The following is a 12,879-nucleotide window of genomic DNA, read 5'->3' as shown; positions in this document are numbered from 1 at the left end:
GTTTGTTTATCCACTACCACCTGACCTCTGTGTGAAGCTGAATCTCATGTCACGACTCGGATGATGGAGTTGGGGGTGGTTATCACTGGATTTACTGATTTGTTACTCTTCCCAATTGGGCCACATTGAATAAATGTTCTTTTTCTCTGATTGGCATATTGAGGAGGAGTGGCTGAGCTGACCCTGTTAGGGCTGCTGAAGGGCCCAAGCTTTGCTGCTAAGAATCTGCTCATAGCAGCCTTCAGTACACTGAAGATTTTTCTGTTGGGCAAAGCAGATGAGCAACTTGGAAAGGAGGGAGGAGCAGGACACAGAGAGAGCGAGGCAGTGGAGGAGGAACACCAAACAATGCGGAGAGTGTCCTACCACAGCGCTGAGCATGTTACGTACATTCTCTTATTTAATCCAGACGCTGCCTCATGCCACATTTAGAGTTTCTAGGTATCCGTTTACTCAGCTCAAAATACTTGGGAATGTCTCCAAAGACTTGGAGATGGGATCTCAAGTCAGGTTGGGGCTGCTTCTGAGGTCACTGGAGTTGGATCTGGTTGCCTCTTAGACTCTGTGTATGGCAGCAGATTCTCTATGTTCTGGAAAATTCCAGTTGTCCAGGTCTTTCCAGCACCGCCAAACACCCTTCTATGGCTTCAACTGGGTGCTGTACCTATAATCAGACCATTCCTGCTTTACATCCTGATACTGGAACTACAAGACCAAGACACTGCTCTGATTCTTAATGAGGTACACTGGGCTTTCCTTGGGGGTATGTTTTCTGCATTCATTGTTCATTTAGTACCATCCATGTAGGACTGGTATATGACAATTTGAATGGGCTAAGGAATGCCCAGATAATGTAAAACACTACTTCTGGAAAAGCCTGTGAAGGTTTGCCAAGTAGGTGTACACCAAGTACACCAAGTAAGGAAGACTCGCTCTCATCAGGGCAGGTGGGTATTATCAGTCCACTCCATGTTGGAATATAACAGAGAGGCAGAGGGAGGTGGAGCTGGTGCTCTGCTTAAGCTGGCACCGCCATTTGCCTTCAGTAGCACTCCTGGTTGGTTTTCAGGTCTTCAGAGTTGGGCCAAGAATCTGAAACTCCAGGTTTGTGGGCCTTTGGATTCTGACGAGACTTAAGGCAAGCTCCCCTCACCCTGGCCTTCTGGTGTGTAGATGGCAAAATGGGACACCTCAACTTTCATAATGACAGGCACCATCTCTATTACATCTACTGTGGGTGCTATTTCTTTGGAGAATTCTGACCAAAGTATCTTCAAGTAAAGCCCTTTGTTGCCTAAATGAAACCAATACAAGTAGCTTAGTCTGCTAAAACTTGATACCAGTGTCAAGAGACAACAGAAAACTTTCGTGCTCTGAGAACTGGAGAGAAAGGATGTGGATGTAAGGGTTCCTCCTTTCAAAGAATTATTCCAGGATTCATGTGCCAGGGTGGTGACTTCACATGCCATAATGGTACTGGCAGCAGATTCATCTACTGGGAGAAATTTGAGGATGAGAACTTCATCCTGAAGCACACAGGTCCTGGCATCTTGTCTATGGCAAATGCTGGGCCAAACACAAACACACAAACAGTTTTTGTTTTTTTTTTTTTTTTATCTGCGCTGCCAAGACTGAGTGTCTGGATGGCAAGCATGTGGTCTTTGGGAAGGTGAAAGAAGGCATGAACATCAGGGAAGCCATGGGGCGTTTTGGGTCCAGGAATGGCAAGACCACCAAGAAGATCACAATTTCCAACTGCAGACAACTCTTTTGACTTGTAGGCATCTTACCCAGCAGACCATTCCTCTGTAACTCAGGAGAGCATTCCTACCCTATCTGCCCATCTGTTTGCAGTACCCTGTAACTTCTGTTCTTACTGAAGTTCTTTGGGTTTCATATTTTCCTCATTCCCCTCCATGTCTAGCTGTATTGCAGAGTTAAGTTTATGATTATGAATAAAAAGTAACTAAGGAAAAAAATTAAAATGACTAATAGTGTACATTGTGACATTATAGAGTTTTTTTTGTTTATATGTCTTAAGTTAGACACATGAAGATTCTTGGGTAAGAATAATAGCGTTCATACACACTTATTTTATGTGCACTTGTTATAGTACAAGAATTGCCACACAAACCACTCAAGAACCAATCTCAGTAAGATCTTGATGGGTTATTGAATGCAACCCCCAAACCCCAAGACTGGCCATGGCCAGGGACACAGAAAGGAACGAGGGAGCCTAACTGTGACATCAATCCATTTTCGACAGTCAGCTAACCTTGAAAGTGTGTCTGGCAGTTGGCAGCCGGGCTTATGGTTGGGGAACTTCTGGGAATAACGAGGCCACAGAGTTTCTCACCACCAGGCCTCAACTCTGTCACTATTGTCTTAGTCAGGGTCACTGTTGCTGTGACGAAACACTGTGACAAGAAGAGGCAAGGGATATGTGAGCCTCCACTGAGGGATGCCAAGGCAGGAACTCACAGTGGGTAAGAACCTGGAGGCAGAAACCAATGCAGAGGCTCGGTTTGCTTTCTTGTAGCACCCAGGACTACCAGCCCAGGGGTGGTGGTGCCCACAGCAGGCTGGGCCTTCCTACATCAATCAACAATGCCCTATAGGCTTGCTGACAGGCCAACCTCTTGGAGGCAATTTCTCCAGTAAGGTTTCCTCCTCTCAGATGACTCTAGTGTCAAGTAGACATAAAACTGTCTAGCACAGGATTCTATGTCATTCCTATTTTATGGAGAGAGAGAGAAAAAAAAAAACCAAACAAACTGGGCTCAAATTGTTTAATAGCCTGACAACGACAATGTGACAGAAGTGGAACTCAGTTTTCAGGGTAAGCAAGCGCTCCAGGAGTTGAATGCATGAAAAGCTTTTGGTATGAGCATGATATGAACTTTAAAGTTAAATCCCTGCTTTGGAATCACATTTGGTTCTGTCTTCCTGATAAACTTTCGGGTACCTTGAGGAAGGAGAATAGAGTTTGAAAGTTTTCTAAACTGGAAGCCCTCTCTGAGAGGCCAAATTACTCAGAAGTCAACCTGGAATTGTCCATTAAACCAAAAGTCTGTCACTGGGAATATTCTGAGCCATTCCCTACCACAGCCCTGTCTCTTCTTTTGATCATGGAATCAGGGATCATTTCATTCTGTAACACTGTCAGTAAGTGTCCTGAGCAAAAGATGCTGTTTTTTTAAAACAGAAAAGCTAGAATATACAAGAACAAAGGAACAGAAAGACCTTTCATTTCAAGGTTATTTCTTTGTAAGTGAGGGACAGTGAGGAAATAACTGAAGAAGGCCAGGTTGCTCTAGGTTAGTATTAATGCAGGAGAAACAGCCTTATGCCAACTGAAATTTGGTGGTTATTTTTCTAGGCTTGATTTCTGTGATGACCAGACGAAAAGCTGTTTGAGCTTGCTGTTGGAGAACTTTGTAGGGAGTGACTCACTTGATTTTGATTATTAATTATTGTTGTTTCCATCATTGTTCTTTGTGGTGTGGTGTCATGGGTTTATCCTAGACCCTCCTCTCTGCTAGCCAACCAATGTATTACTCAGCTATATCCACTGTCCTCTTTTTATTTAAAAATTTTTTTAGACAGACTCTCACCACGTTTTCCAGACTGTCCTTACACTCATGTATAGGCTCAATCAGACCTTGGACTTGTGATCAACTTTCCTCAGTTCCCTACGAAACTGAAATGTCAGACTTGTGCCACTAACTGGCTTCATCCATCTCTCTCTTTCTCTCTCTCTATTTATCTTTTAGGATGAAAGTTATGATACATGAAAAAATATTTTATTTTTAATTGTGTGCATATGTGTGTATCTCTGTGTGTGGGTATGCACACGTGCATGTAGCCATTGAGGCCAGGAGAGGGCATCAGATTCCCTGGAGCTGGAATTACAGATGGTTGTAAGCTGCCTGACATGGGTGCTGGAAACCAAATTCTAGTTCTCTGAAAGTGCTCTTAACTACTGAGCCATCTCTAGCCCTGAGATTTATTAAACATTTAGCATCAGGCAGCCAAACCCAGCTTAGATTTTCCCTGTTTTGTTGGCAACAGCCAAAGCATCATAATCAGGAGCCAGTGGTAGACACATCTTCTCTCACTTGGGCCTAACTAGGGCACTGATCTTGGCTGCATCAGTCGCCCAACTGGTTTGAGTCAGTGCTGACTTGACATCCATGGCGATCACAAATGTGCTGCTTTCTATATTTCATGTTACAGATTGTGTGGCTGGATGGTGGTGCACTGGCTAAGGTGGTTTTCCTGCAGTTCCTTGTCTGAAGACTGCAACCTCTTTGGTTGCCTCTAGAGCCGCAATGTTCTGAGCCACCAGAAACTAGAACTGTACCAGAATCCTAGGCAAGAGGCCTGACTCTGGGGGCTCCCTCAGCATCTCAGGCATGGCTGCTCACTACAGAAATAAAGTGAAAGGGTGTGAGGAAGCAGGAGGATTTAATAGACTGGGAGGGCTGCCTGGATCAGCCTTGTTTTCAAGAGTGTGACATAAACTCCAGAGTTCATTTGTATCTATTTATTTACCAACATCCATCAAACAGGGCATGCTAGTACATTCCTGTAGCCATAGCAACTTGGGAGGCTGAGGTAGGATGCCACCTGTGAGTTCAGAGCAGCACACAGGCTATCCTGTGTGACTGTGATCCTTGTGCAATTAAACAAGCTATTAAATATGTCATCTATCTATCTATCTATCTATCTATCTATCTATCTATCTATCTATCATCTATTTATTTGTATGTGTGTGTGTCACATACTGACATGTATGTGTAAGTGCATAGAGAGACCAGAAGAGGACATCAGTTGCCCTGATACTTTCAGGTGGATGAGAGCTGCATCATGGGGGTTCTGGGAACCACATTCAGGTAGCCTGGAAGAAGAGCAAGCATTCTTAACCCACGAATCATCTCTCCAGTCCCGAACCTAGACTTTATAGAAAACAAGCAAGAAGTCAAGGAGTCTTGGCTAAACTGTGGTCCGGTTGATCATGATCTCAATTCTGGTCACCTGGTTTCAATGGTGGCAAAACATTTTGTTGCTGCCAGAGGGAATACTCTCCATCTTACACCAAGGAAGTGCCCACAGTTCAGGGGCTACATCTACTTAACAGTGTGTTACCTATTGTCCCATGATCCTACTCCTGGTTGAGAGGATAGTGTCATTTTGGAAAGACCTGTTTGGAAGGCTGGTCAGTTCCTGGGAGGGTTAGGGCAAAGACTGAGGACTGCTAGGTGTCACCTTCAGGGGTTGTAGAACAGGTCATTGTAAAAGCTGGCAGCTGACAATACCTTAGTTACTCTAATCTTGGTGTCTTCGGCCATGAAGGTAGATAGGGTATTGGTTACCTCAGATGACTTCCCTTTTTAATGGTTGACATTAAGGAGTATGGGCCCATCCTTAAGCTTTGTGCAGAGTTAAGCAGGAATCTGATACAAACTTAGGGAGGCTAAGTGTACAAGCAGATGGATACAAAATGAAGGTAGAAATGTCAAGCTTACTCCTCATTTTAGTTACCAAGAGGGACTCTATAGGCCCAAGTGAAGAGTCAGTACTTTTATCAGAAATAGCCTCTAAGACTTTTTTTGCAGAACGTGTGTGTGTGTGTGTATGTGTGTACGCACATGTAGAGGCCAGGAGTTGATGCTGGATGTCTTTCGTGTTGCTCCCTGTCTTAGTCAGCATTCTGTTGCTGTGAAGAGGCACCACAACAATGGCAACCCTTTACTTACAGAAGTTTAGCCCATTATCACCATGGTGGGGAGCACAGCGGCACAGAGGCAGACATGGTGTTGGAAAAGTAGCCGAAAGTTCTACATCCAGATTCACAGGCAGCAGGAAGAGAGAGCAGCCACTGGGCCTGGCTTGGGCTATGGAAACCTCAAAGCCCAGTGGCACACCTTCTCTAATAAGGCCACACCTTCTCCAATAAGGCCATACCTCCTAGACTCTCTCAAGTAGTTCCACTTCCTGATGAGCAAGCAATTGAATATATGAGCCTACAGGGGCCATTTTTATTCAAACTACCACATTCTCCTCTATGTTTTATTTATTTTTTTCTTTTTTCAGTCTCTTATGAGCTCACCAATTGGCTAGACTCTGGTGTCTGGTAAGCCACTGACCTGGATACTCTATCACAGTACAGAGCTTGAGGTGGACCATGCTGAGGGGGCAGTCCCTTCCACTCCATGGATTCTGCTCCCGAGGTTCTTTAGCTTCTCCAGTGTTGGGACCACATTTGCTCTACTCCTGGCTAGACATCATGAGTCTTGGTGTGGCCTAGTAAGGACAGCTTTCCAAACTCATGGGTGCCAAGGTTAACTGTTGCCTGAAAGGGCCTCAGCTGTATTACCATGCCCTTGGGGGATTTTTATACCTGCATGCTTTCTGTTCCATAGAGGTATGAAAAAGGATGCTTCCTGCCTAAAATGTTTCACCCAAACTCCTTAGGGAACATCCCTCACTTTTTGGATGCCGCCATTATTTGTTGTCTGTAGAAAGGTACTGATTGCTTTATGTTGATGAGTCAGTGTTTAGTATTGGAAAGAGTAGGTGGCCTCAGCTTCCTCTGTGCCTGTTTTCTCCTGTTCCCCTGAAAATATTTCCTTCTACGTCTAACTTTGCTTCTATCCTTCCCTCTCCTCCTCACCTGAATCTTTCATGTTATCCGAGAACACATTCAGGCTGGCCGTGGTGGTGCATGCCTGTAAACCTCAGCACTTGAGGCTACGGCAAGAAGGTTGTCAACTTGAGGGTACCAGGGCTATGTAGCAGGTTCCAGGAGGCCTGAGGTGTAAGACCTTCTCTCGGAACAAACAGGCAAACAAGCTTCTCATTCAACACAAACAACAAACTAAAAGAAAAAATATTCAAAATTAGCCTTCAGTAAAGCTCCTGTACCTCAGCTTTTCTTTGGATTCCCAAAGACATCGCCCCGTACTATTTGGTACCCCTGTGTTACGAGGAGTAGGGGCGGAAGTGTTACTTACCAACAATATCCTTTAGCCTGTGTTCCTTCTGACCACCCCACCCCGGCCTGCCAACACTGCACACACAGGACACTTTCTTCAGGAGCCAGCAGAGGGCAGCAGAGCACCCATGGATCTCCCGACCGTCAGTAGTCTCATATGACCAGGGAGTGCAGGGGCCCACACTCCCCAGCTGAGACAAAGAATTTGATAATGCTTCCATTAAACAACAACAAAAAAAGTTTCCTTGTGTTTCTCTTCTGCTTCTTTCTTTGTGCCAGCACTCCTGAGCACCCACTTTCCGGGCTTAATCCCCTCTCTTCTTTATCCATCAACATTTATGGCCAAATCTCAGATCATCTTCCTGCCTTCCTGGCTATTTAACGTTGAAGCTAATCCAGAGAAGCCGCTTGCAGCTGACGGGTTATTGGATCTGAAGCTTTCCCACCCTGAAGAGAACAACATAGCTCACGGACCCCTTTCCTTAAATGGCCGTGATGGGACGAACATCCGGCCCCTGAGACTTCCTAGAGGGCTCATGCACCTTGAAGAATGAGCATCCTTCATCCTCACTGGGGACTCTTCACTTACACTTCTCTTACCTCAAAGCATCGAAACGGTTCCAGCTACATTTGTAGGGCCAAGAGCAAGACGCTTTACCCCCTAAACTATGAAGAATTTCTAGGTAGGAACCTACAGTAGCAGTTACTGACCCCTTTGAGGGAGCACAGAGCATGCCAACCCCTTTCCCCAATCTCATACTGCAGGCTCTTTTTCCTAGACTACGGATTTATACGAGGGCTTCCCAGAGGCAGCTCACTCCACATCGGGAACCAGGATCCCCCAAAATGAGAGAGATACATGCTAGAAGTGAGATTTAATCTGACAGAGCGATGTCACACGGTGTTTTAGGTGTGTTAAAAGGAAACAGAATGAAGTCGCTGCTTTCACGGGGGGGGGGGGGCTTGCACACTGTACTGCAGGACAACAAACACGGAATCGAATTCCTGCTTACAGCGGCCCTGCAGGATGGTGGCAAGTGACCTTGGGAAAAGGGAACAAAGCAGGGAGGATCTGGTTCCAGCATGAGACAGAGGGTTTGTGGTTTCGCCATAGGTACATAGCCCCACGGAAACGGCTGGCGAGAAGGGGGTGAGCCGCCGAAGTGTCTGAGGGATGATCACCCAGACAGAGGCAGCTACAAGTGGAAAGGCGCTGCGACCTCTCGCGGTTGACGCTAGTGTGGTTGCCAGGGTTGATGTGGGGCTGAGAGGACTGATGGGGATGAGAGGCGAGGCCAGATCCTATAAATGAGGGCTTTGCCTTTGGCTCCAGAAGAGGGTGTAGGGCAGACGAAGGTCCTGATCTCGCTTGAAAGAGCTGCTCCTGGTGAAGAGTCCTGGGCACACCACAGGGAAAGCAGATGCAGGGAAGGGGCTCAAGCAACCATGTGTTTCCTGGTGGAGGCAATGAGACAGAGATTCTAGAAAAGCTGCAAGCCCCAAGAGGGCGGGTCCTCGTTGGGCCCCTTATCTCTGCAACTGTCTTGCCAAGTGCGTACTGCAGCATATGGAGGCACTGATTAATATGCATTTAATTCATCATCAGCCATCAAATGAACGCATCTCTGTAACACTAAGCGTTCTTATAATAATAGCTTTCTTAAGATATAACAATAAAGGAACAGAGAAGGAATTCTTTGACGGTATTATATTGTACCCAGTCTCAACTCACTTCTATTAATTCCGGTAAAACGTTTAAGAGCATTTTACACGAAATGAATTCTGCATCTCAGTGACACATGAGCTGGGCATGGGAGCACGGGCCGCGGACAGTGTTTAACATTTTTTAAATTACATTAACTTACTTAATTTATTAGGTGGATAAAGGCAATTACTACGGTTCTGAAAGACATGTAGCAATACGTGACTCCTCATGATGTTCTGCTACACTCGTAGATCGGTGCCTGGCTCAGCCTTCATCAGAGAAGCTCCCCGTGCAGCCGATGGGAACAAACACAGAGGCCCACAGCCGGATAATGTGCAGAGGGTGAGAGAGCTTGGAGCACCCAGCCCTACGTGCGATGTCTCCCTCAAATCCCTTTCCTCAGAGCTTGGGGAACCCTGCATCTTAAAGAGGACGGAGGGCACCAGGAGAACACGTTCCTCTGAATCAACCGAGCACAGCTCATGGGAACTCACAGAGACTGAGCCAGCGTGTGCAGGGCTGACCTAGGTCTGCATTAGGCCCTCTGTATCTACATTACAGCCCCCGGTTTACTGTTTTCATGGGAGTCCTAGAGTGTGAATGAGTGGGTTTCTGATTCTTCTGCCTTCTCTTGAGCTCTTTGCTCTCTGTTTGTCCTGTCCGACTTCAACGTGATAGTTTAGGTTTTAATCCTATTATATTTTCTTTTGTTATATTTTAACATCATCTCCTAGAAGCCTGCTGTTTTCTAATGAGAAACAGAAAGGGAGTGAATCTAGATTTGAGAGTGAGGATGCAAGGAGAAACAGGGAGGAGCAAAGGGAGAGAAAACCATAACCAAGATATATTTTGGGAGAAAAGAATCTATTTTCGATGGAAGGGAAAAACTAAAAAAATTTTTTTTAATTTAACGTATGTGCATGTGTGTGTGTGTGTGTGTGTGTGCCTGTGAGTAAGCATGTGCCATGCTGTGTTGCTGGAATTGGTTCTCTCCTCTGTGAGGGGCATAAAGACTTACGTTCTCAGGCTTGGTGGCTAGTACTTTTACCAGCTGAACCATTCCACTGGCCCCAGACTGTATCACTCATGTGAGGTCAGTAGGTGGCATTTTCTCTCACTGGGGCTTTGTCTCCCTCGATGTCTGACGGGGCTTCATAACACAGATCAAAGTGTTAAGTTGTAACTGCAGCATATGACCGTTCTAACGGAAATTAGGTTAATTTCTCCAGGAACAGTGGGAGGACTTTGGGAATCATGCATGTGAAACTAACACTTGAAAATGTCATCCTTCTTTAAGTGGAACATTTAGATATTATTTAGATAAAAAAAAATATGTCTTGATCCCAAAAACAGAGTGGTGACTGCATGCTGCTTGTGCCTTGAGCGCTTGACCTTTTTGTTTCTTCCTCTGTGGGATTCTGGTCTACGCATGTGTCTTGCGTGTTTGTTTGCCTGCTCTTTGCAAAAAGACCAGGAAAGTGTGGTGGTTTGAATGGGAGTAGCCTCCATGGGCTCACGTGTGTGAATGCTCGCCTGGTAGGGAGTGGCACTGTTAGGGGGTGTGGCCTTGTTGGAGGAAGTGTGTCTTTGAGGTCATATATGCTCAAGCTATGCCCAGTGTGGTACACAGTCTCCTTTGCTGCCTGCCGGTCAAGATGCATGCTGCCATGCTTTCCACCATGATGATAATGGACTAAATCTCTGAGACTGTACGCCGGCCCCAATTACATGTTTTCCTTTATAAGAGTTTTCTTGGTTACGAAGACGAAAGGTATCAGTAGGTTTACTCCTTTATTGAATTCATGCAGGGGGTGGAAGGACCAGCTAGAGCCCTGGAGGGAAGAGGAAATGAGGGTGCAATAATATTCAGGAGGCCTAGGGGATTTGGGGGATGTTCTGGCTGCTTCCTGGTTACTTGTTACAGTTGCCGTTACTTGTTACTGTGAAGTCTTGTCAGCTGCTGGGTGGGTCTTTTTCCCGGAAGGTAACTCCACTTTGTATCCCTTGAAACTATGCTGCTCATTGGCCCTTTCTTGTTTATGACCCAATTTTCTGTTGTGGAAGTAGTCGCCATGGGTTCAAATCCAGTTTATATTCAGGGCAGAAAAGAAAAGCAGAGGATCAAAGATCCTCTCAGGGCTTTCCTTTGAGTCAGGGTAGGTAATCATCACATTATAAAATGTCTTGTGCCTACTCCCCAGGAGTCCTTAGGTGGATTTTTACAGCTGTGAATGTTTTAGGATGCAACTGCCCCGCCTCCCCCATACTAAAGGTCCCCTGAAATTTGATGCAGTCTCCACCATTGGGCCGACAAAACTATCTAGGCTAACAACCCAGCTTCATATCATTTTCTTTCCAAGCCTCATTTTCTCCCTGGGATCCGGGGTCTGTAATTTCGTAGAGCAGTTAGCTGGTTTTCCCTCCTGCTACAGTTTGCATCCGTCCCCACCTCACTGTGATCAGGGCAGACTTTTCTAAATGGCTCGCCTACTGTTTAGCTCAGCGCCGTCCTCACTCCAGCCCTTTTCTTCACTGTGCTCTCCACTCGATGGGTTTTGATCAGGAAGTTTGAGGTGTGGGTCCATCATGTACCAGCACTGTAGTGTGCTGAGGCCTGCCAGGGTGCTGTGGGTAGCCTCAGTCATTAGAGTAACACTCCTCTGCACTTATTCGGAGCCTGACTTTTCTCTGATCTATGGCTTTTCCCTGGTCTTTGTCTGAAAGTCCCTTCCAGGTAGGACGGAAATTGGGACTTTCTTTGTACCTTGCTGCTATCATTAATACACTCACTTTTTGTCACTTTCCAGTGACAAGCTGGCTCAAAGAACTAATAAGCTTCACTCCTTCATTCGAGGCTGGCTTGGCGGGAGGATGCATCAACTGTGCCTGCTGCTTTCCCCAGAGAAGCATGAATTTTCCCAGCAGGATTCCCTCAAGTTCTCACTGCTCCTCCAGCTGAAAGCAATGCTGGGAAATGAGTGTCTGGCTCCAGGGAAAAGAGCTTTGGGAAGGCTCTAGAGGCAGCCATCTACACACATCTGCCCCAAGGCATGCCCCCCTCTGTGGGATTATGGTCTGCCTCAACAAGTTGCCAGAGGGTGTAGACATCCAGGTCATCCAGGCATACTTGCAGGCTCCAGGGCCCCTGCTTCTCTCCTGACTGTCTCCTGCTGTCATCTGGCTGACTTTGACACTCACGTCTGGCCTCCACCCCTGTTCCTCTGTCTGTGACCTCCGCCTCACCCCTTCCCCTGTCTGAGGCAGTTCTCCGAAAAGCAAATTCTCAGCTTTTCTCTTCATCCAGGCTTGGGCTGCCCTCACTGCCCTCACGGAGCATGGGATCATGTAAGTTCGTTTTACCCCTCATTGTCGTTGGGACCCCTGGATACCTGCTGCTCTCTTCCTCTTTCTCCCGAGTCCCAGTCTCCTCTCTGGACCAGCTCTTCCCTCTTCCTCTCTGTGCTGCTACAGCTCCATTTCAAGTTCCAGTTTCCTCTGCCTGTTCCAACCCTTCCTTAATGCCTGCCACAGTGACATCATTATATAATTTCATCTGACTGCTCTTTGGGTAAAAGTCACTCAGTTTCTTATTGCTTCGGTATCAAATAAAAGCATGGCATTTGAAGTCCTCCCTGCTGAACCCTGGCGGTCGGCCTGATGACCTCTGAGCTTTGCCCTTGTTATTGCATTTTCTCAGTTTTCCAGCAACGTCTCTGGGCTTTGGGGTCTGCAGCTAGCATTGTCTGCTCTTCTTTCTTGGCAAGCTCCTTCAGTGAGCCCAGCTCAATGCAAGGTCTTCAGCTTGGCTTTCCTCAAGGTGCCAGGCAGAATGAGCACGCTACCTTCTTTTCTCCAGTTTCCTTGTTTGTGCCCGATTTTTTTTTTTTTGGACACGAATTATTACATATGTGTCATGGAACAAATGTGGGTGTCACACACTGGTGATCCCAGCACTTGGGAGGCTGATGTAGGAGGACAACCAGATTGAAGCCAGCCTGGGCTAGTTACAGAATTTGAGCCCAAGCTACCCAGGCTATATAAAAACCTGAGATAGAGATATAGAGATAGATGATAGATAGATAGATAGATAGATAGATAGATAGATGATAAATAGAGAAGGAGATTAAGGAGGAGAAAGTGAACAATGGCTCCGTTACAGCTTTTATTTCTTAAAAGA

General features: G+C 46.2%; 1 pseudogene; it reads left to right on the top strand.

Annotated features, from left to right (window-relative positions):
* The first annotated feature begins 1,424 nt into the window (after nt 1-1,424).
* On the top strand, nt 1,425-1,774 carry LOC110561508 (peptidyl-prolyl cis-trans isomerase A-like; annotated as a pseudogene).
* Nucleotides 1,775-12,879: the final 11,105 nt, after the last annotated feature.

Source organism: Meriones unguiculatus, chromosome 6 (genome assembly GCF_030254825.1).
Source record: "Meriones unguiculatus strain TT.TT164.6M chromosome 6, Bangor_MerUng_6.1, whole genome shotgun sequence".
Lineage (NCBI taxonomy): Eukaryota > Metazoa > Chordata > Mammalia > Rodentia > Muridae > Meriones > Meriones unguiculatus.
The sequence above is the reverse complement of the archived record's forward strand: the minus strand, read 5'-3'. Positions and strand labels throughout refer to the sequence as shown.